The 25,814-nt window shown below is 39.9% G+C and overlaps 1 protein-coding gene across 2 annotated transcripts in view; it reads right to left on the bottom strand.

The window, feature by feature from the left end:
- Positions 1 to 25,814, bottom strand: part of efl1 (elongation factor like GTPase 1) — a 267,202-nt gene that overhangs the window by 19,573 nt on the left and 221,815 nt on the right. The window lies entirely within an intron of this gene.

Below are 25,814 nucleotides of genomic sequence, written 5' to 3'. Positions count from 1 at the left end.
ATTGTAATGGGCCAGATATGTGTCCCAAATTTATGAAGGTGGTATGCACCAGCATAATCAAAGAAAACTGAATAGACTTTAGTGGGAGATTACCTGCAGGGCTATGGGGATAGAATGGGGGAAAGAAACGGACTGGAAAACTCAAGGGAAGCTTCAACTCAATGGGCTGAAAATTGTGTGGTAACAACTCCATGCCTCAATGTTTCTTTCTTTACAGGCACTGGGTGTCTAGTTGTGCACTTCCACCATTTTATTATATATGCACAACCACATAGGTATCTACATGTAAATCGTATAGATATACTGACGTGTGTATACAATTACGTGCAGATACAGAGGATGTTGGATTTTGATTAAAAAATAATTCTCAATAAAATATTTGTTGAATTACAATTTAAATGTACTGCTGTGGGAGCATATTGATGTGCATATGCAATTACATGTGGATACATTTGGTAAGATTATGGATTTTGATTGAAAAGTGAGTTTTTTAGTAAAATATTTGTCTAAAGGTTATGGTTCTGAGACCATTCAAATCCTTTAAAAGGGGAAAAAATGAGAATGTTTCCATGAATGAGAAACTTAAGTTATGAAGATAAATTGGAGAAGTTAGGACTGATTTCCTTGTCGAAGAAAAGGCAGTGAGTGGATTGATAGATATTCAAAATCACGAGGGATCTAGATAGGGCAGACAGAAAGAAACTATTCCTACTCATGAAGGGTTGCGCGTGAGAAAACACAGATTAAAACAATTGTTAAAATTGATAAAAGAAACATGCTACACTCAGACATGTCAGAAATTATTCAGACTGTACCCCAAAACTATGCAGACAGTAAGGTTTATCTGTCAACAGTATGTAATTGGACTTCTTGATCATTAATGAATGGTTGAAAATACAGCCTGGATATTGAATAGGTGCTCAGAGTGGCAGAGGTTCTTTGCTGGTCGGAAACACTTTGTGCACAAAACACGTTGACATACAGTGCTTTATGTACAGTATTAACCTTTCAATATCTGAATAGCATACATTGTGTCTGTTCTTATGTTACAAATTCACCTTAAATAGCAACCCCCTTACCTCAGGACCTTGCATTTGAAATCAGCCAAATCACCGCTCCCAATTGAAATAACTACTGAGCGAGAAATTGATTCCTGTTGAACTTGTTTTGCAGGCAAAAAGTGGTCGCAAAGAAGACTAATTTTGGTGTGTAATGCTGCCTGAAAAACATTCAGCACAAAACTGGGTCGCGACTATCCCTAAAGAGAGCAGGAAGAATTTATTTTCTCAAGAGGGTAGCGACTTGGCTGAATTTAGTTTTAACCAGAGGACTGGGTCATTAAATATATAAAAACTGAAATCTATAGTTTTGTTTTTAACCAATAAGGGAATAAAAGGTTATGGGGAAAAAGCAGGATAATGGAGGAGAAGAGTATCAGTTCAGCCATGATCTCACTGGACGAGAGAGCACACTCGATAGCTCAAATGGCCTTCTGCTCCTACATCTTTTGGCCTTCTGCATTCCAGACACAGCCTGCCCTAGTCCCAGTATCCATCCCATCATCCTAATCTCCTCTCAGCTGCTGGAAAGGCAGTCAGACCATAAACACCTGTATCCATTGGGTGGGCAGGCTGCCTCTGACATGTGGCAGGCAGCAGTAATTTGCCCTGCATCTGGGTCACCACCCCAAGGAGTTGATGCTTGGGCCAGCAGGCTTTACCATATTTGCCCTGCCGACTAACTTCCAGATTCAGCAAGGAACCACACTTTTGCTAATTCACATTTGTTTCACGTGTGCGGCTTTGTCAAAGCTCCACCACATCAAGAAGGGGCAAGTCACCTTTTCAGCTAGCCTAAAGCAAGGCAACGTTTACAGCATTCTGGGTGTCCTTGAAAAACCTGATCATCCAACTGATACCTTAACCTGAAACTAGCCTGGCATCACTGACCGAATCTTGAGATTCAGAAAAAGCCATGGGACTTTTCTCATTGCTTACTGCAACATTCCAATATCTCAACTACCAAACCCTTTCAGAACAAATTAATAATTTATCTGTTTTCTGATACCTATATATGAGAACAGATCCAGAGTGCACTTGATTTAATTTCTTTAAATGGTGACAAATTTGAGCAACTGTGCAACTTTAAGTAGACATTTTATTTCACTAGGTGGTGATTTCTAAAAGAAAAGTACATTTCTGAAGCTCCTCCATAGATTGAAGCATCTATCAGCATTACAGCTCCTTGGTTTGGTTTCTGCCTAATGTTTACTCTGAGTGAATATACAAACCTGAGTGGATAGTTATTCTCCATTACCTGCGGTCACCTTATGTATTAACTGAAACTAATGCTCACAAGTTTTTATGAAATCAGAGAATTTTTATGTTGGTCGGCCCCTTTATGATGAGAGATTATATTTAGTCTCCCAGTAATGTTTTGTCCTGCACTGTTTGGAGACCTTCAGGAACCATGCAACTTACGGTAATCTTAAAGATTTGAACACGTTTCTCCACTCCTTCTATATGGATAAGAGATTAATTCAAGATCCTTCCCAAATGCTTAAAGGAATGTAAAAGATCATTAGAGTGTTATTGAAAGAAAAGTCGGGGAAGGTTCCCTCGGGTACTGACCGATATTTATCCCTCAAGCAAAATTAAGAGAACAGATCCACCGGTCATTAGGGCGGCACGGTGGCTCAGTGGTTAGCACTGCTGCCTCACAGCAACAGAGTCCCAGGTTCGATTCCAGCCTCGGGCAACTGTCTGTGTGGAGTTTGCACATTCTCCCCACGTCTGCGTGGGTTTGCTCCGGTTTCCTCCCACAGTCACAAAGATGTGCAGGTCAGGTGAATTGGCCATGCTAAATTGCCCATAGTGTTAGGTGCTTTAGTCAGAGGGAAATTGGTCTGGGTGGGTTACTCTTCGGAGGGTCAGTGTGGACTATTTGGGCCGAAGGGCCTGTTTCCACACTGTGGGGCATCTAATCTAATCTAATCAATTATTGCACTATCGAAATTTCAAAGCAGCTCTGCTGCAAATAACCATCCAAAAATGAGGGAGTAACATAGATCATACGAAACGCTGAGCAAGGTACTGTACCACCAAGGAACAACAACTACAAAATCACAAAATTAATGAAAGACAAAAAGCTCTTTGGAAAATATGAAGAATCTTCCTATTTTACCATAGGCAGGTGACATCCTGCTTCATTTACTGTAATCAGTGTAGAAAACAATTACAGAAGCATTAACTGGAGAATAAGTAATATTATAACTACAAAACACTGCTTTAATTGTGAAGAAAATAGTGATCCGATCCACAAAGGTGGCAGCAAGTGACAACTAGTCAACTTGGCAGAAATAAGAACAATTATAAGCAGCCAGAAATTAAACATATAATAAAAAAGTGCTGAAGTTCTTCAATATCTGAGCAGTAAAAAGACAGGTGAATAGAAAATGTGGAGAACATCCAGTAAGTCAAGCAGTAACTGTAAAATGACTAGATAGGTTAATGATTAGTGTGCATATTCTAATAAAGAGTTAACACCCACAATGGTTTCAACAGATGTTACACAAACCTTTGAATAATTTTAAAGCTTCATATTTTCATTTTGGAACTTCAGCTTTTCCTTTTTATCATAGAACTTAAGTAATCCACATAAAAAAACTCGAAAATGTGTTGCTTAACTAGATAAAGAATGAATCGCTACAGTACAACTTTCATAAATAAGTCATGCATAATCTTTTATAAAAGGGAACACTGGCACCAATTAAAATTAACCAATTTATATTCTTAGAAATATTTTAAAGAGCCTGATCTTACCTCATTGATTTATAGATTTAAAATCAGACCTTTACTTTCCAAGGCATGTCACTGTTTCATTCTTCCTCTCAAATGTTTAGCTAAATGAAGTTCATTTTTTCCAACACCTGTTCTACGTACGTATTAATGTACTCCCTTATTTGGTCACCATCCTTAACTTAAATCAACCACTAATTATGAAAAGTGCACTTCCGATTCTCACGTTCAAATAGTTTGTTCAAAGGAAACTCAGAATTACAGAATTATTACAGTGCTCATTTGGCCCAGTTTTATTATCTAGTGCTAACCTTCTGTCTGTTTTTTTTCCCTACTCATCATTACTATCCAAAACAGCATCCATTTCCCTCTTAAATGCTTTAATTAAACTACCTCCATCACATTTCCAGATGTGTATTCCATACCCGAACTACTCAATGCATGAAAAAGGTATTTTCTCACATTACCCTTGCTGTATTTGCACATAATTTAAAATCCATACACTCATATTCTTATTTCTTTTATGAGTGAAAACAGCTTCAACTCATCTATTCTGTCCAGCTGCTTGATATTTTGAAAACCTCTATCAAAACTCCTCTCAGCCTCCTCTCCAGAGAGGACAGTCTCAAGTTCTTCAAACTATCCATGTAGCTGAAGTTTCTCATAACTGAATCCATACCTGTAAATTGCTTTTGCATTCTCTCTAATTCATTCACATCTTCCCTGTAATGTGTGGAGTGAACCAAGGACTGATTCTTGTGGAACATTTTGTCCCATCATTATGTTTTAATCATTTGTAAGATTTATGCATTGCTGGCTACTGCCTCACCTTATGGTGATAGTGAGCTGTCTTTTTAAACCATTGCAGCATTTGAAGAGTGATGTTTGAAGAGGCATGGTGTGTAATGGCAATATCACTAGATTAGTAATGCAGACACACAGACAAATGCTGTGGGGTTATTGATTTGGCTGGCAGATGGTGAAATTCAAAATAAGTGTGGAATTAAAAAGCTGGTCTAAAGATGATCATGAAATTATTATTGACTTGTAAAAACCCATTTCATTTACTAACATCCTTCAGGAAAAGAGAGTCTGCTGCCTCTATTTGGTCTGATCTACACGTGATCCGAGACCCACAACATTGTGGATGACTCTTAAATGTTTTCTGAAATAATTTAGCAAGCCACTCAATTGGATCAAATTTCTGAAATGTCTTTCCATCTTCTGCCTGTCTGCATAAGCACTTGTTGAGCACTTGCCAACCATTGTGCTCCTATTACCTTGATTCAAAATTCTCTGACGTTAGTCCAATTGGTATCCAACTGAATACTTTTTGGAAATTCAAATATGTTAGGCCTGGTACATTGCCCTGACCTATTTTTCCTGGCATTTTTCTGAAATAATACAGTAAGATATATTAATAATTATCTTCCTCTTTGAAATCTGTGCTAACTACCTTTTAAAACTTATTTTCAGCTTATTTTATCGTTGATTAAGGATTCTATTACCTTTCTTACAGTTGACGGTGTTAGATCAGTCTTCTTTGGGTCTGCTGAACATGCCTTCTTGAATACAGAAGTCACAATTGTTATCCACCATTATTCCCTTTTCTAGTGCAACTTTATACACATGAAACAGCCTTCTGCTAGCTCTTTATGAGCTTCTTTTATTGTGTGCGAATGAAATCTATTCAGACCAAGATTTTAAATTTTTTAAGCTGATTAGTTGAGCAATTATCTCTCTTCTTAATTATCTCCATATCTTTTGTGATCTCTACTTCTGATGTTATGTCAACCACATTAGTTTTACTTGTAAGTACGGAGACACAACAATTGTTTACTATTTGTAGAAGACAGATAGATGTGTATATGTGGAATTATATATATCTGTCCATTGCAGACTGTACAGTTGCTCCCCAGAGGGACATACATCCAGTTTACTAAATAATAGTAAATTTAAGCCCACTTTAGCAGAGCTGGTGTTCACGGATCTCCAAATGTACTAAGGATATGTTCAAGCTTAATTGATTTATTAGCAACCTTCTTACTGTTTGACAAGCTCAGATCACTCTTTCCATGAGGATACCCTTGTGTGATCATTCAGGAAATCATACAGGGGAAAGAAAATGCCAGTTAATCCAGAGAATTGTTTTTCAATAAACCCAATCATTCTTAGTGCACTGGCATACAGCTTCCTTGGGATTCGTCTCAGAAGATCCCAAAAGTGTTTCAGTATTTCTGTAGGTGTATCATTTTCCTTGAAGATCATGGACAATGTACAAGAGCTCTATGAAACAGTGTGCAAAGACATATGAGCTCTTCTTGAAGCAGCAATTTTGTCTTATTTTGGTCACATAACCGTGTAAGTGCCACCACAGTAATTAGCCACAGAGGCTGTTGAAATAGCCATTCTAATTAAGGATGCAGTCGGATAGTCTATGAAGTTTACATGTCATTGCTGCATTGCGAACATGGCTATGGGTCAGGAAGGCACTCGATAAGGTATTGATGCCTGCAATAGGTAATGAGTAATCAGAAAGTTCAAGTCACAAGGCAATGCAACAAAACAGGGCAAGTAGCATTCAGGTTAAATATTAAGCATATTATCCATCAGAAATATTGCACTCATTGTTGTCCTTTGTGACAATTTATGATATTGCTGTGGGTTTTCTTTGATTTTCAATAAAAGTAATTTGTGGAAGAAAACATTTATTTTCAGGACACAATATGGTAGAAAAACAAATTCTCTTATAGAGTTATTAATTAGTACGATGCCACAATGAAATAATGTAACAGAATAGGAAATGGTTTAGGCTATTGGATACCACAATCAAAGCATGTAACTGGATCTGAAATGGTTTTGAAAACGCGCCTCTTCCGAATTTTCACATCAATAAAACCAAACATCTGGAAAAAATCCGACTCTTGTACAGCATGGTTATGCAGTCAATGCAAAGCACATTTCAAAGTCTAAATCTAATACAGTCTTTCATTACAGATCTACCCTCACCATTGGTCTGCTGAGTTTAGGATAGTTTATTGCTTTTATAAAGGAGCATGTAACAAAATATCAGAAAGCAGAACAGGTGACAGATTAAATGGGGTCTCTATTGCATATTAAGGTAAACCCATTAAATATTCCTTACTCATTAAATTTTCATCTGTATAGCAAGTGAAGAGGACAAAACCAAAATGGTACATTTTACAGTTGCAAATAAAAGTAAGTACCATATCTATTAAACTGTGAACTGCAATTATGTCTTAAACATCTGACTTAGAATCATAGAGTCATACAGACCCTTCGGCCCAACTTGTCCATGGCGACCAAGTTTCCTAAACTTAACTAGTCCCATTCGCCTGCATTTGGCCCATAACCCTCTCTAGTTCCTTCCCATTCATGTACCCGCCCAAATCTCTTCTAAATATTGTAACTGTACCCATCTCTACTACTTCCTCTGGAATCTCGTTCTATATGTGCACCACCCTCTGTGAAAAAGTTGCCCTTTAAGTCCCTTTTAGTTTTCCTCCACTCACCTTAAACCTATGCCCTCTAGCTTCTCCACCTCGGGAAAAGATTTTGGCAATTCACCTGATCTATGCCCCTCGTGATTTTATAAACCTCTAGAAGATCAGGCCTCAGCCTCCCAATACTCCAGGGAAAAAAGTACCAGCCTATCCAGTCTCTCCTTATAACTCAAACCCTCCAAACTCAGTATCACCCTTGTAAATCTTTTTTGCACCCTTTCCAGTTTAATAACACACTTCCTTTCCTAGGGTGTCTGGAATGGTACACAGTACTCCAAATGTGACCATACCAATGTCATGTACAGCCATAACACGACATCCTGATTCCTGCGGTCAATGCTCTTGCAAGGAAGCCAAATGCCTTCTTTACTACCTTGTCTTAACTATGACGCTACCTTTAAGGAATTATGTCCCTGCATCCCTAGGTCTCTACTTGACAACACTCTCTAAGGCCCTATCAGTAATTGTGTAGCCCTGCCCTGGTTTGTCTTGCCAAAATAGAACACCTCAAATTTATCTGTATTAAATTCCATCTGCCACTGGCCCAGTTGATCGAGATCCCATCATACTCATAGATAACCTTCTTCACTGTTCGCTATACCACCAATTTTGGCATCATTCATAAACTTAATAACCATGCTTCCTATACTCTCATACAAATTGTTAACATAAATGACAAACTACAGTGGACCCAGCACCAATCCTTGTGGCACACCAGCGGTCACAGGCCTCCAGTCTGAACAACAACCTTCTACCACCATCCTGTCTTCTATCGTCAAGCTAATTTTGTATCCAATTGGCTAGCACTCTCTGGATCCCATGTGATCTAACCTTACTAATCAGTCTACCATTCAGAACCTTGTTGAAAGCCTTAATAAATGTCCACATAGACAACATCTACTGCTCTTCTTTCATACATCTTTTTGGCCACCTTTTCAAAAAATCTCAAGTTAGTGAGACACAATTTCCCATGCACAAATCCATCCCTAATCAGTCCTTGCCTTCCCAAATGTATGTTGATCCTGTCTCTCAGAACCCCCTCCAACAACTTACCCTTCACTGACATTAGGCTCACTGGTCTGTCGTTCCCTGTTGCATGATGTTAATTTCTATGTATGAAAGTACAATTATTGAAAGACTAGGTATTCAAATCCAGCCCAAAGAGATGAGCTAAGGGTTTCAATCAGGCGATGAAACATTTTGGATGGTTGCTAAGTAAATTGAAAAAACACAACAGAAAAATGGCCCTAGTCTGATACTAAGTCAGCTATCAGATTCATACAGTTAAAGTAAGCTATAAAAATGTGGCAATGACACTTAAAACTTCCTGACAGCCCTACTGCATCCATAATAATCCTGTGCCTCTTTCAACATACTCTGCGGCTAACTATTATGGCGATGCATATAATTGTATGACCCAAATAAGGCAAATGTACTGCTGCAAAGAGTGAAGGATCAGTATAGAGATCACCTTTTAGTGTTGAAATGGACACCTAAATTTGCTACAACTGACTAGACACCATGTGCTGCTAGCACTGAAAGGAACGTTTCTGCTTCCTCAGAGTAGAGATGTCCTTTTACACTTGTAAAAAAATGCATTCTCGACCTCCAAATAAAAAAGAAACCAAATGAAAAAAATCCTATATTTTTCACCTTCATGCAGGATTCTCCACCACGTAGGCATGATTGCCTTGCTCTCAACACAGCATAAGATGATGTTTGTGCTGTCCAAACGTTAAGTCTTTAATGAAAAAATAAATAGATAATAAAGAGAATAGCTCACTGCTCTGTGAATCTGATAATATGCTGAGATGTAGCCACTTTGATGCTGAATTAATCAGGTGCACAGCCCTGAGCCATGTGTTCCATATTCAACTCTTCAAGCACTAACAAATGTGTGCAGGCAGCAGCTAGTAACGTAGAAACCTTTCAATTTTATACAAACTTATAAAGGTTCTGTAATTGATACAAAGTAAGTTCCCTTTCCCCATATAGCTAAAAGGGCATACAAATACAAAACATCTATTTCCAATCAGCAACTGAAGTTATGAAAAATTCCTGTTCAGTCTAGGAAATCTCCTTCCTACTACTTTAACATCCTCCTCAAAAAGGGATGGGTGCTTAATTGGATAACATGCATCAGCTGTGGCCTAACCAGTGATCTAAGATTTATCATAACTGCTTCATGAGTTTACAGAAAATTGATACCAGAGATTGCAGCCATTTGGCCCATTGTACATGCACCAGCCAAAATGGTGCAATCCAATGTAATCCTATCTTCCTGTTCATAGTTCAGACGTCTCTAGCTTACAGCACTTCAAATGCATAGACCTCCAGGCAAGGAGTTCTAAACCCCAAATTCCCTAAGGGTGAGACGCTTTCTCAGTTTGGACACGTACGCGGCACGGTGGTTAGCACTGCTGCCTCACAGCGCCAGAGACCCAGGTTCAATTCCCACCTCAGGCAAATGTCTGTGTGGAGTTTGCACATTCTCCCTGTGTCTGCGCGGGTTTCCTCTGGTGCTCTGGTTTCCTCCCACAGTCCAAGAACATGCAAATTAGGTGAATTGGCCATGCTGAATTGCCCATAGTGTTAGGTGAAGGGGTAAATGTAGGGGAATGGGTCTGGGTGGGTTGCTCTTCAGAGGATCGGTGTGGACTTGTTGGGCCGAAGGGCCTGTTTCCACACTGTAAATAATCTAATCTACATGAACGGGAAAGACATAGGATATGGCCAAATGTAGGCAAAGGGGCGAGATTAGTTTGAGAAATTTGGTCAGATTAGAGGAGTTGGACTGAAGGATCTGTTTCTCTACTGTATGACTTTATGATTTTGACTGTATGACTATAATTACTGTCTAATTTTTCTGCCAATTTATATCTATTCCCCTGATTATTTTCCTCTACCTCTATCCACTACATCTTAGGCCTCAATTTTTTATACCTCAAGTAAATTTCTCCTCACCCTCTGCTGGTCTATGGAACACAATCCAACCCTATCTAATCACTTCTCATTGCTAAAATACTCTAGCCTTTGCAATATCTTCAAAAACATTCTCTGCATCCTTTAGTGAAATAACATCCTATTCTGTAACGCTGAACTGTAAACAATTGTTCTTGTGTAGTTTAAATAGCTCTAGCATAACATCCATCTACTTGTATTGTGTTTCAGACAATAAAGTGTCTGTATGCCTTCTTCACCAAGGTAACTACCTATTGCCTACCTTCAAGGATTTGGACATGCTCTCCAAGATTCTTCTTCCCAGTATACTGCAATTTATTCCCCTTGCCAAATGCAGTATTCCAAACTGAGTTTCACCTGCCATTTTGCTGCACACCTAGCCAGTTCACTGATGATTTCCTAGTCACTAGAAAAGGTTGAGAAATGATCTGATAAAGTTCTTCAAAATCAGTAAAGGGATGGTACCGACATGGTTCCACTTGTCGGCAAGATCAAAATTAAGGACTCAGTCACCAATAATCCCAGTAGTAAATTCCAATGAAACATCTTTACTCAGAGTGATTAGAATGTAGAGCTTGATGGGTTCTTGTGGTTTAGTGGTAGTGTCCCTGCCCCTAAACCAAGACGACTGGGTTCCATCTAGTGGATGGATGTTATGCTCGAGCTTATTAAACTACACAAAAAGAATTGTTGATGAGCAAAATAGGCTGGAATAAAAAAAAGAACGTGGAACTAACTGCTGGGGGATGGGCTACTAGTATTATTGCTAGATTATAAATGCAGAGATCTAAGTTCTGGTATGGAGACCTTGATTTCAAATCCTGTTCATGGCAGATTATAGAATGTGTATTTAATAAAAAGTAGAATATGGAACTCTTGGGGTTCCAGTGGTACAGTGATAGCATTCCTACCTCTGAACCTAGAGACCTGGGTTCAAGCCCACCTGCTCTCGAGTTATATAATAACATCCCTGAACAGGTAAATTAGAAAGTATATAGAATGTATAAGCCTTGATGGTGGCTCTTGTGGTGAAGGTGATAGTGTACCTACCTCTGAGCCAAAAGATGTGAGTTCAAGTTTCACTTGCTCCACAACATCTCTAAACAGCTGCTTGAGAAAAAAGTAGAATGTGGAACTCTTGGGATGGCTCTTGTGACGTAGTGGTTGTGACCCTACATCTGGGCTAGGAGACCCAAGTTCAAGTTCCCCATACTCCAGAGTTGCGTCATAACATCTCTGAACAGGCATATTAGAAAATATCTAGAATATAGTATTCAGGGTTCTTCTTGCGCAGTAGGAGTGTTTCTACCTCTGGACTGGAGACGGCCAGATTCAAGTGGTATGGACCAGGGCATGGATAGGTACGTGAGACTGGGATTATATAGCCATTACAGAAACATGACTAAGGGAGGGACAAGACTGGCAGCTTATTGTGCCAGGGTATAGGAGCTTTAGGTGGGACAGAGGTGGTGGAAACAGGGGAGGGAGAGTTGCATTTTTGATTAAGGTGAGTATCAGAGCAGTGGTCAGAGATAAATTAACTGAAGAATCATCCAGTGAGGCTTTGTGGGTGCAGCTAAGATATAAGAAGGGGATAGTGACGTTATTGGGGTTGTATTATGAGCCCAAATTGGAATTAGAGGAACAAATATGCTGGGAGACTGGGCAGACTTATAGGAGCAATAGGGGTGTCATAACAGGGGATTTTAATTTTCCAAACATAGACTGGGACTGCCAGAGCGTTAAGGGTGTAGATGGGGTGGAATTTGTTAAATGTATTCAGGGGCGTTTCTTCAAGCAGTATATAGAGGGTTCTACACAGGGAGGGGCAAAACCCGACCTACTCTTGGGAACTAGGGCAAGGCAGGTGACTGAGATGACAGTGGGGAGCACTTTGGGACCAGTGATCATTGTTCTATTAATTGTAAAATAGTTGTGGAGAGTGACAAAACGGGTCCACAAGTTCAAATTCTAAACTGGGGTAAGGCAAATTTTGATGGATTTAGACAGGAGCTTGATTGGAGTAGTTTGTTTGCAGGCAAAGGGATCTCCAGCAAGTGAGAGGCCTTTAAAAGTGAGATAACTAGAGGTCAAGGTCTATATGTTCTTGCAAGGTTGAAGGGAAAGGTTGGCAGGAATAGGGAAGCCTGAAAGACAAGAGATATTGAGACTTTGACCAGAAAAAAGGAGGCTGCATGGCATAGGTACAAGCAGCTGGGACTAAGGGAATCCATGGAGGCATCGGGAGCAACGGATACAATAAATATACAGGTGAAACTTTGATGGATGTGGAAGGCTTCCTTGGGGCCTTGGACGGAGTTGAGGGGGCAGGTGTGGGCATAGATTTTGCAATTCCTGCGGTGACAAGGGAAGGTGCCAGGAGGGGAATCGGACCTGACCAGGTAGTCACAGAGGGAACGGTCTTTGTGGAAAGCGGAAAGGGGTCGGGAGGGAAATATATCCCTGGTGGTGGGGTCGGTTCGTAGGTGGCGGAAATGTCGGCGGATGATGCGGCTTCTGCAGAGGCTGGTGGGGTGGAAGGTGAGGACCCGGGGGGGGGTTCTGTCCTTGTTGCGGTTGGAGGGGTGGGGTTTGAGGGCAGAGGTGCAGGATGTGGATGAGGTGCATTGGACATCAACTTCAACCACGTGGGAAGGGAAATTATGGTCTTTAAAGAAGGAGGCCACCTAATGTGTTCTGTGGTGGAACTGGTCCTCCTGGGAGCGAGTGGAGGCAGAGGAATTAGGAATATGGGATAGCATTTTTGCAAGAGGTAGGGTGGGGGAAGGGGTAATCCAGGTAGTTGTGGAAGTTGGTGAGTTTGTAAAAAATGTCACAGTTGAGTCGGTCGTCGTTGATGGAGATGGAGAGGTCCAGGAAGGGGAGGAAGGTGTCAGAGATGGTCCAGGTGAATTTAAGGTCAGGATGGAATGTGTTGGTGAAATTGATGAACTGCTGGGATAGGGACAAGGATATGGAAGGAAAATTAACTGTGTTAGAGGAATGTCTCCATCTTCTGCTATTTTTATTACCTTGCTGCAGTGCTGTATTTGTTTTAATTGTTTCTGTACCCGAAATCTACAGTAATCATTGCATTCATAGGAGATTTGTAATATCTGTTGTCTATTAACACATAACTTAAAGAAAATGCATATATACATTCTGGATTTTTATCCATTATGTTAATAATTTTTACAGGAGATACTTGATTTAAAGTAGCTAGGGGAGTCAGTATGTAAATATGCACAACATTGGGGGCATCACAGTGGCTCAGTGGTTAGCATCACTGCTACCTTGTGCCAGGGACCCAGGGTTCAATTCTAGGGTGACTATCTGAAGGGAGTTTGCACATTCTCTCCACTTCTTGTGTGAGTTTCCTCCAGGTGCTCTGGTTTCCTCCAAAGATATGCAGGTTAGATGGACTGGTCATGCTAAATTGCCCATAATGTTCAGGGATGGGCAGGTTAGGTGGGAAATGCAGGGTTACAGGGATTGGGTAGGGGGAAGTGTGTCTGGGTAGGATGCTCTTCAGAGGATCACTGTGGACTCAATGGGCTGAATGGCCTGCAACCATACTGTAGGGATTTTATGATATCAAATTATATAAAATAGACTGGAAGGCCTTTTTTCCTGTCCATCATGGTTCAAAAACAGTAAGATAGAAGGAGGAGGTCCTTCAACACAATTTCCCACACTATCCATTATCCATTTTAATGTCATTAATATCTAGAAATGTATCGATCTCTATCTTGAACATACTCAATTACTGAGCTCCATAGCCTTCTGGGGTACAACATTCCAAAGGTTCACTCCCTCTGACTGAAGAAATTCCTCCTCATCTCAGTCCTAAATGGCTGGCCTCTGGCTTTAGATTCCCATCCTGGGGGGCAGATTCTTTCTGCATCCGCCCTGTTGAGCCCTTTCAGAATGGTTTGCATTTCCACAAACCAGCTGCAATAAAATTGAGGAGAAACATAGGAGACTGCTCCATAATTTAAAATGTTATTCCTTTCCATTCTCTGTGAAACATTTTCTGTTTTGAAGTTGTAGCTGAACAGGCTGGGATCGGTATCCTCACAGGAAGATTAACTAATAATGGAGGGGTGGGGAAGTTTTCAAATTAATTCGGCCGAAGGAGGGAAACCAGGACACAGCAGCAGAGCTGGGAGTTATATTGCATAGAAAACTGAGGGGAAAAAAAGAAAAAGAATAAAAAATAATTAGGTGTATCTGAAACAAAAAAGAAGAAAAGCAAAGCTGACTGGAATGCACGTAGTAAAGTGAGGAGTATCATATAGGAGTACCATATCCAGGCACCTAGGATTATTGTGCAATATTTGTGAAAGGGAATTGGCTTTAAAATGGACAGAAAAGGAAACAAAACAGTTCTTAGTATTGGGAGATAGGGAAGGGATAAAGACAGCGGGGCAAGGGAAATATTACATAGGGATAATTATACAATCCCCCAGAGGTTAATAAACCATAGGGTTTGTTGTACACCCACAAAAGACAGAGGAGGGATAGAAGTGATAAAGGACTGTACATTTGGAACATAGACTGAGGGAGAAACAGAGTGCAAACCAAGGAGGTATGTTTGCAGAACATGTAAATATATATGCAGAAGAACTTTCTTAATTGGTATGTTTAGCCCAAAGAGAAATGAATCCATACTGGATTGAATAATGGGGATGAAGTAAAGCAGATGGTGTGCGTTTCAGTGAGAGATCATCTGGGTAATAATGAATCATTTATCATCATTAAGTTTAAAGGAACTACAGAAAGTAAAAAAAGAAAAAGCAAACAATGAAAAATTAAGAGAGCCAAATGCAGTGATTTAGGAAACAACCTAGAACAGATTAACTCGAAGCAAAGAATGGCTGGAAGGAGTAAACCTCAAGATAGACACTAGTCAAACATATTCCCACAAGGAGGCAATGTGGAACATTCAAACCAAATCTCCCTCCATGATAAAGGAAATGGAAATTGAATTAAAACCGAAAAAGCTTTATGACAATTGTAAGCTTGCAGAGTACAAAGTGTGTGGGGAGCAACTGAAAATGGATATAGGACGGGTAAAGAGAGAATGAGAGATTACATATGAAAACACAAAAATAGTCAAGCAGCACATAAACAATAAAAGAGTGGTGGGGCCAATTTGGGACAAATAGAAGAAATCCTTTTGTGGACAAGGAAAGCATGACTAAGAGACTGAATGAACACTTTGTGCCCAACTTCACAAAGAGGAAGTAGTTAATATTGCATGTGCAGGAAGTGAAGAAAATATATATTTTTAGATAGAATTAAAATAAATCTGGGGCTGTTTTCCCTGGAGCTTCGGAGGCTGAGGGGTGACCTTATAGAGTTTTACAAAATCAGGAGGGGCGTGGATAGGATAAATAGACAAAGTCTTTTCCCTGGGGTGGGGGAGTCCAGAACTAGAGGGCATAGGTTTAGGATGAGAGGGGAAAGATGATAAAGAGACCTAAGGGGCAACCTTTTCACACAGAGGGTGAGACGTGTATGGAATGAGCTGCCAGAGGAAGTGATGGAGGCTGGTACAATTGCAACATTTAAAAGGCATTTGGACGGGTATATGAATAGGAAGGGTTTGGAGAGATATGGGCTGGGTGCTGGCAGGTGGGACTAGATTGGATTGGGATATCTGGCTGACATGGACGGGTTGGACCGAAGGGTCTGTTTCCATGCTGTACATCTTTATGACTCCAGAAATGGAAGGGGAATGCTAATACATGTACATTGGTCACAAGTTAACAAGCTACCCAGTCCAACAGGGATGCAACCTAGGTTTCTCAGGGACGGAGGTAACAGAAGCTCTCTCTACAGTTTATCATCCTGCTTGGACAAGGGAATGGTACCAGAGGACTGGAGCAATGCAAATATTGCAACCCAGTTCAAAAAAAGCAACAATAATAAATTTGATAATCAGAGGCCAGTTTGATGTCAGAGATTGGAAAATCACTGACAAAATTCATTTTCACTTTGTGAAATCTGGATTAGTGAGGTACAGATGGCATGGAGTATTAAAGGCATATTGTGGCTCTCTCTCCTGGTTGAGTAATTCGAAGAAATAATGGAGAGGCATTTGATAAGTCCCATAGGAAAAAGAAGACATAGAATTAAACTGAGATATGTTGGGTTGGGAATTGTTAGGTGTAGGAAATAGAGTATAATGGTGAATGAATGTTTTACATCCTGAAGAGAGCTAGGACCCCTTTGGGAGTGTTTTGCTCAGCTTCTTTTTGATATGAATTATATGGACTTGGGATTAGGTGCTGCACTTTTGAAGTTTCTGGATAATATGAAATTTGGAAATCTCATAAACAGTGCACAGGTTATCCGTTGAGTTCAGAAGAATAAAGACACAAATGGAGTGGGTGGATGCATTGTGGGGGGAATTTAATTGTTATGTGAAGTGATGCACTTTGGGAGAAACAAACTATTTAAGGGGGTAGAGAACATTAAAGATGCTATATGAATGCAAGTTGTTGTTTATAATGCAATACCACAATCTTTTGCCATCAGATGCACCTTGACTAACTCAGCAGCTTTGAATATTGTTGATAAAGAGTTAGAGATGCTTAATGTTTGTAAATACAGAGTAAATTGGTCTGTAAACCTTCAGTCCGAAAAGAAGTGTGCTGTCGACATGCTGTGAAATAAGTTGCTTTTCAGCCAGTGCATTTTAATGCTGGCTGCTATTCTTAATTAACCATTTCAAATTATCTCCGCATCATTGGCAAACCATCATTACCTCAGCTAACTTCTTTACATCAAAACTATGTATACAAACGAAACCCAGATGTTGAAAGAAAAGCTGCACTATTGTAATGTTAGATTTTCTTTTGTTGGTCACAGCAATAAAAGTGCATGCATCCACTGTTACATTTGGCTGAAATTCAAGAGGCAACTTTGAAACAAACGTTCTTCCACCTGCGTGCAGAAATATCATGAAATTTAGTTTTGTGGATTATTTGATTTATGTTAGACTTGCAGATAACATTGGGCAAGTTAAAATTAACAAGTCTATCATATGGTTAGAAATACCAGTCCTCAATGGGCTCTCCATAATACTGAAACATTTTGGGATACATCACTTAAACAGTTTTTATTTAAGCCAACCAAAAACCTGGTGTCTGATCATTATGCTCCAATAGATTTCACATTCATTGTTTCAGTACTGTCAGAGAAATTGTCTTAATGTACTAGCAAATTTGAACAACGTTTTGCACAAATACTGATGAGCTTAATAATGGACTTATTTCACTTTATGCCTATTGCCAAGTCAGACCAGCTGAAGGATTTTGTCCTCAGAATGCATATGCTTTATTACGAACACTTGAAAGGCACCATTCTAAGATACTAGTAACAGAGAATAATTGGTCCAACATGCTTCATACAAAACAGGTTTCCAAGACATCTTTGGGTCAACGTTTCCATGTGCGACACTGATTGATGTAGGAAAGAGGATGTTGTCAATGACAGAATCTTAAAAAAGGTTCTATTAGAAAATATGCATGAAATAATCCTCTGAAGGTATAGTAAATAGCAATAGTCACAAAGCAGCATAGGCAGCTCTCTCTAACAGGGGGAGAAGATTAATTAGATGTTGCATAACTGCAAGCATATGACCAAAAGGTGAGATGTCTCTCGACCTACCACAGCCAGTTTAGGAATTGAACTCACATTGCTGTTGTCGTGTTTTCAGAAAGTGTATTTATTTCCCTGATAGATTGACAGAATTCATATAGCATCCTCCAATGAAAGAGTCAGACATCCTGGAATAGTGGTTCTGCGCAATCATTTTCAATTGTTCAAGTTGAAAATAATGTTAAGAAACACTGGGACAGACTACAAAGCTAAAAGTGGAATTCTTAATTGAACAAAACAAAACTTATGTTGCTGCCCAATCAGACCTTTGGTAAGTTGGATAATGTGCTAAAATGACCAAATCTATTATATGGCAAGGCATTAGGCTCTCAGAGAAATCGAGGAATAATATTTGTTCGAAGTAACCTCCAAAGTCTACTGCTAGTTTCTTGAGCTGCAGAACTGTAGGAAAAACAAACAACTAAAAAGAGAGAAGGAAATAAAATTTTCAAAGACCAATTAGGAAGAAGAGGTCATGTTGAAAATCTAAAAGTATTCAAATGAGGACAGGTCTTGGATGTAGGTTTGCTCGCTGAGCTGGAAGGTTCATTTCCAGACGTTACGTTACCCTACTAGGTCTTCTAGTAAGTGAGCAAACCAACATCCAAAACCTCAGCCTGAGCTACAAATCTTCTCAAAACTCACTGAGGACAGGTCTCTTAAAGAATCAGGAGTGTATGTAAATGATAAAAGGAGAACCTAGATCTTGCGTGTCATATGCACTCAGAATTCATAGTGAGCATTTGATACATTGAGCCCAGTTGGTAAACCAAAGAAATTTGGGATCGTAGCACTAACTGAGAGGATAGAATTTTGACTAGACTTCTCTTGTAGAGCTTGCTTTTGAGGTATAAAAAGGAGGAACTTTAAAACGTTTCAAATTCCTCTTTTTGCATTTTGCTTAACTCTGCTTAGGAGAGGAATTTAATTGTAATACACAGCCGGAACAGTAAAGGGGCAGATTAGTAGGAAAGAAGCGGCAGTGGCAGTCACATCCATCCCCACTGCAGGTCTAACCATGGACGCCACTGGCATTGATGCTCATAGGAGCTTTAGGCTCTGGAAGCTTTAAAGTCTTTTACTATTAGAAATGGGCGCTGTGAAAACAGATTGCTTTGCTGACGTGATTCCAATTCTTACTATAAATAATATATGTAAACACAGCAATGAAAGGCTTATGCTTCAAAGATAACCAATACAATAATGGCATCTTAGAATTAAGTGATGCTGAAGTTATAAATATTTAACAGTTTTAATTAGACAACAACCATTTCCCTCTGTCCTGTCTAGATTTCCCTGTCCAAGATATAAATGCAAAGTAAAATATGCTGCTATGAAACCATTGCCATGCAAGCTAAAATATTAAAATCAGCATTTTATTTTGGAAGTCATTTTGCATATTATGAATTTTTTTCATTATTCATTTTGCTCCAAGTCTTGCTTGTTATTATGTACTGGATAGTTGCATTCTGAATCAAAGTTAACTGCTTGTATTTTTGCAAGAAGAGTTATTGATTATTTGAGGGGATCATAAATACTTTCATTCAGAGCATGCATGGCCCATAATGATCATAGAGGACGCTTCAGTAGCCCAGCTAAAATTTCTATCATGTTGAATGGCCTTTTACTGAATTGTGAAATGACCCTTTGAGCTAATCAGAATAATCTGGATGCAGTTTGATATGTAGTTCCGAAACAACTTGCACAGCAAGCAGAGACAATACAAAATACAACATACGGGCTCAAGTTTCTGAGCATTTACAATCTCATTCAGATTGTCTCCCTGCCCCTTACTTTTTATGAAAAGTCTGCATTCCTGACAGAAGACTGCGATCAGGGCTCCTTCAGAAATGTGTGGCTGCACTTCCACTCTGACAGTTCTCTCATATCCTTTTCCTCAGTAATTGACTGTTGTATTCTGGTGTGATAAGGTCCAGAACCGCAAACAGTTATTTTGACAGGTGCTGTCAAATGGTAAATACAGAAGATAAGCAAGAGGTTAGGGTGCAGATGGGTACAGCAGTTGGATATCATGATGCAAGGTGGCAGACGGGCCAATAAAGTGCATGGAGTATGTTGGGGTAGATTGAAGAAATCTGGTTCACTGACTGGCAGAGGAGGGTGCCTTGGGTCAGCAGCAGAGGCAGGTCAGCTGCAAGGAGTAGATTCTGGATGCAGGGCAAGGGGTGGAGAGAGGCAGTTTGAGTCTAGAACGCTTGAGGAAAAGGCTGAGGGGAAGGAGTAAAATGGGGGTTGACTCCTGGGGTGGGGGGTGGGGGTGGTGGGGGGCGAGTCCTGGTGAAGGCAGATCCGAAATCTCAAATTTAACTGGATTCTTTCATTAAGTTCTGAGGGTAGACTAATTGTCAAGCAGAATCTTCAGTTTTTAAGGGCAGTTCCTTCCAAGTGTATTGGGATGGAGACTCCTCATGATTCCCATTTGCAACTCCCATCGTGCTGGATCAACAACTGTCTGTCCAACAGAAAATCTGGGCTTCAGAACTCTGAACATTTTGTTTTCCACCATGTATTGAAAATAAATAAGCTTTCCAATCTAGTTAAGTATAATAATTAGAGCTGCAATGGCTGGTTCTTTGTTTCCTAATAACAATGAAGAACAGACATTAATTTGTGCAGTGCATGAAAAGCATTAGTCTTTGTTAGGTTTTACTCCTACAACACCCTGCTCTACAATCCCTGGTTTTCTCCTTATAAAAAGGCTGACACTGATTAAGAAGAGAAATTTGAGATTGTGGCATTGTCTCCAGTGGACTAGGGAATACTGAGGTTCTTTTCGAGTGGGATGGAATTGAAAAGCAGAGAAATAATGCTAAACTTGTATAGAATTTGAAGTGCTGTTAACTGTTCTAACTCTCACATCTTCAGAAAAGGAATCAGAGGCATTCCAGAAGGTGAAGAAACTAATAAAATGATACAGCTTAGATGTATCAGAAAGATCATTTCTCTAGAAAAGGGAAAATGGAACAGTGATCTTAGAGAGCTCTTTAAGATAATAAAATGGTTGGAAAAGGTAGACATAGAGAAGTTGTTACCACTTCTGAATGAATCCAGACTGGAGGCTATGAGATAATTGCTATGAAATTAATAGAAAAATGTGAGATAAACTTTTTTTTAAATCATAGTGGCTAGAATGTGAATTCATGACCACAGGGAGTAGTTGAAGTGAATGATACGGAGGTACTTAAGGGAAGGCTGGATAAGATTGAGGGAGGGTTGAAGATATGTTGATTGTTTAGATGAAGAAAGCTGGGAGGATGTTCACGTGGAGCATAAATGCTGGCATGGATTTATTGGGCTGAATGGGCCTCGTTTCTTCTGTTGATACTTTGCAACACTCAATAAAGGTTTTCAAATTATGCACAGCATGGACTAAGCCAATTCCTCTGGACTCAACATCCATGACATTCACTGTTGTTGCATCATATCTAACTGTATAAACAATGGCAAGGTTACAAGGTCAATGGTTCATTCTTTCCTGAACCCAAACCATCATGAAAAACATTAGTAGTACTGTGAGAACATTACTTCTTTCAAATCATCTTCCAAATCACTCATCATCTTGACTTGGCCACATATGGACTTCAGTAAGGCATTCGACAAGGTTCCCCATGGGAGACTGATTAGCAAGGTTAGATCTCATGGAATATAGGGAGAACTAGCCATTTGGATACAGAACTGGCTGAAAGGTAGAAGACAGAGGGTGGTGGTGGAGGGTTGTTTTTCAGACTGGAAGCCTGTGATCGGTGGAGTGCCACAAGGATCGGTGCTGGGCCTCTACTTTTTGTCATTTACATAAATGATTTGGATGCGAGCATAAGAGGTACAGTTAGTAAGTTTGCAGATGATACCAAAATTGGAGGTGTAGTGGACAGCGAGGAGGGTTGGGAGGTCATGATGCAGCTGTACAGTACATTGGTTAGGCCACTTTTGGAATATTGTGCGCAATAACGGAAGGATGTTGTGAAACTTGAAATGGTTCAGAAAAGATTTACAAGGATGTTGCCCATGGTTGGAGGATTTGAGCTATAGGGAGAGGCTGAATAGGCTGGGGCTGTTTTCCCTTGAGCGCCGGAGGCTGAGGGGTGACATTATAGAGGTTTACAAAATTATGAGGGGCATGGATAGGAAAATAGGCAAAGTCTTTTCCCTGGGGTCGGGGAGTGTAGAACTAGAGGGCATAGATTTATGGTGAGAGGGGAAAGATTTCATAGAGACCTCCGGGGCAACCTTTTCACACAGACCATGGTACGGATATGGAATGAGTTGCCAGGGGAAAGATATAAAAGAGACCTAAGAGGCAACTTTTTCACGCAGAGGGTGATACATGTATGGAATGAGCTGCCAGAGGATGTGGTGGAGGCTGGTATAATTGCATCATTTAAGAGGCATTTGGATGGGTATATGAATAGGAAAGGTTTGAAGGGATATGGGGCGGGTGCTGGCAGGTGGGACTAGATTGGGTTGGGATATCTGGTTGGCATGGACAGGTTGGACCAAAGGGTCTGTTTCCATGCTGTATATCTCTATGACTCTATGTGAATGTTGCAGGGTCAAAATCTCAAAATAATCCCTATTGCAAACATTGCTACTGCTATGATACAATGAGAAGAACTTTTACTAGCATTTTAAGAGTTCAACTAATTAGACATCCCCAGAATCCCAAGTTTAAAAATGAAAAAAAAACCCAGCTATGGAGACAGTGGGGCAGGGGGGCTAGTGTAGAATTCCTCTTGGAAAAAGCTGGCAATAAAAGATTGAGCCAAAGGCCTCCTCCTGTGCTACAGGTATCAACCGTTAAATGATTTTGAGGTAAAGAAAGTGAACCAAAAAGAAACATAAAGAAATAAAATAGAAAGATTTATAACAGCAAAGTTCTGGTGCTAACTCTGCAAAAATTGCAGGCTCTTAACAGTAATTTTGAGAATACTCATTTAGCTCTTAAATCCTTCTAATTTTTATCTAACATAGTTGAATCAGAGCAGATGTGAAACTTCAGAGAATTTACTCAATTTCATTTGATAAGAAAGAAAATTGATTTCTTTATTTCATTCTGTTTCAGTATCAATACATTGTCACAGTGTCATAGAGACATACAACACAGAAACAGACCCCGTTTGCCAGCATTTGGCCAATACTCTTCTAAACCCTTCCTTTCATACACCCATCCAATCAATGCCTTTTAAATGTTGCAATTGTACCAGCTTCTAGCACTTCCACTGGCAGCTCATTCCGTACACTCACCACCCTCTGTGAGAAAAAGTTCCTCCTTAAATCTTTCCCCTTCACCTTAAACCTATGTCCTCTACTTCTGAACTTCCTCACTCCAGGGAAAAGACCTTGTCTATTTACCCTATCCATGCCGCTCATGATTTTATAAACCTTTACAAGGTCACCCCTCAGCCTCCGATGCTCCTGGAAAAACAGCCCCAGCCTATTCTGCCTCTCCCTGTAGCTCAAATCCTCCAACCCTGGCAACATTCTTGTAAATCTTTTCTGAACCCTTTCAAGTTTCACAACATCCTTCCGTTATTGCACACAATATTCCAAAAGTGGCCTAACCAATGTACAGCTGCATCATGACCTCCCAACTCCTACACTCAATATTCTCAACAATAAAGACAAGCATACCTTCTTCACTGTGCTATCTACCTGCGACTCTACTTTCAAGGAGCTATGAACCTGCATTCCAAAGTCTCTTTGTTCAGCAACACTCCCCAGGGCCTTACCATTAAGTGTATAAGTCTTACCCTGATTTGTAGCACATTTATCTAACTTAAACTAACCATTCTGCATCTCTAAGCACCCATCTGGTGACCTTCAACATAATTAATCCAATAGGACTGGGTGGTACAGTGGCTCAGCAGTTACCACTGCAGCAGGAACTCAGGCTCGATTCCACCCTCAGGCGAATCTGTCTGTGTGGAGTTTGCACATTTTCCCCCTGCATATGTGGGTTTCCTCCAATTGTTTCACACAGTCCAAAGATGAGCAGCTTAGGTGGACTGACCATGGGAAATGCAGGGTTATGGCGATAGGATAGGGGTGTGGAATGCTCTTGGAGAATTGGTGTGGATTCAATGGGATGAATGGTCTGCTTTCACATACTGTAGAGAATCAATGATTCTATGACTATTAAGTAAGATAACTGATTTATTTCATAGGCCCTGCAACCCTGCAGTGCTTACAGTTGTGGAACCTACACTGTTATTAGAGATCCATGGTCCTTCATAACTTCTGAGATTTCCTTTGAGTGGGCAAAGGATGGTTTTTGAGAATAATGTTGATGATGGCAAATTTAAAAAGGACAGAGTCACCACACACAGAAAGGACCATTAACAATATCAGCCAGTACAAGGTTCAGAAGAAGTTGGGTAATCAGCAGTTTATGAGGAATAGGGCCAAGGGATCACAATATGAACATTGTGGACAAGATGAACTTACAGCAGATAGGAGGCAAGATGGGGGAAAGTGAAGAAAGAAAGATGGGAGTTCAGTGCTCAGGCAGTTGGGGCAAGGCAAGGCTTTGGTAGATACAGACATGAGTTTGTGGGTCTTATTGTTAAAGTAAATGTGAAAGAAACAAGGGAGAGTGATACATAATGGTCTCTGATAGAGAAAAGAAGACAGGACATAACATTTCTTTCCAGAATGATCTCGGAGTTAAAGGGGTAAACAGTCAGCCAATTAGTTGGAAGTCGGCCAACTGGACAGGAAGGTTGATGAGAGTATCGGGTGGGAAAAACTGAAGCTGCTGCTTGTAATGAGCCTGTGAAAAATTCCTTTTGATCAATTTCTGTTTAACTCACTGATTCACTTGGAAGAATTTTTCCTCTTTGTTATTGTTTAAAAAATCAACCATTAGTAAACATGATTAATTTGAAGATACTTTGCTGATTTAAAAGAAAAATGAAATTGCTATTATTAGCACTGCAGATGTCTGCCTCTTGCTGTTTTTCTGCCAGAATTGATGGGGGTGTATTAGACTTTACCTTAAGCACAGTCTGATTTTGCCCTGTGTTGCATAAGTTAATTCCAAAGCTCAAGAAGTATTCGTGGATTGACTTTATAATCATGCAATGACACTCACAGTGCTGAATTTCTGCCGCTTAAAATTAATATATGGAAAATAAAGTACTGCGAGTTTGAAAATCTCGAGTTTCATTTTTATTTATCTATGTCTATCCATCCCCAAAGGTGAGGGTTGGGACTTCTGTAGACATATCAGAAAACGGTTTGCCTCATCGCTTCAGAGAATAAGAAGCAAATATGCGACTGCAGTCATGCAGGGATAGCAGGCATTTTTTCCCGAAAAACAGAGAATCAATTGAGTTTTTGCTACAGTCCAACAACTTGCCATGGTGGAATCTGACTTTTCAACATCTGGGTTTCTAGTTCAGTACCATAGTATTGATTTAAGTTTTCTAACAACACCCTGAGAAAATGTATACTCTGCTTGTTCTTATTCTCAAAGCCTGGGTATTGTGGCTGCAAGCATAAAAGACCAAAAGTTGGAACTTCTTGATTATGTCACAGCTGTTCATTATCCAACATTGTGGCAATTTCTGTGAGAAAAATGTAATCTGACAGACCCCTTAAAACTAAGCACTGGCATTCACATGAGAAATAGCTTTCAAGAGTATGATTTTAGAAACAAAAGTAAAATCATTAACTCCAAGCTGCTCAACCAACTTTTGCAACAATTTGTCACTTTGATAGCGCAGTTTTCCAAATGATATCATCAACATTCCCAGTTTAATGTATTAGTGCACATTGCCAAGGTATCAGTCTTGGTTCAGTGGTGGCACACTTCACTCTGAATCAGAAAGTTCAGGATTTAACTCCC

This window comes from Hemiscyllium ocellatum, chromosome 39 (assembly GCF_020745735.1).
Source record: "Hemiscyllium ocellatum isolate sHemOce1 chromosome 39, sHemOce1.pat.X.cur, whole genome shotgun sequence".
NCBI lineage: Eukaryota > Metazoa > Chordata > Chondrichthyes > Orectolobiformes > Hemiscylliidae > Hemiscyllium > Hemiscyllium ocellatum.
The sequence above is the reverse complement of the archived record's forward strand: the minus strand, read 5'-3'. Positions and strand labels throughout refer to the sequence as shown.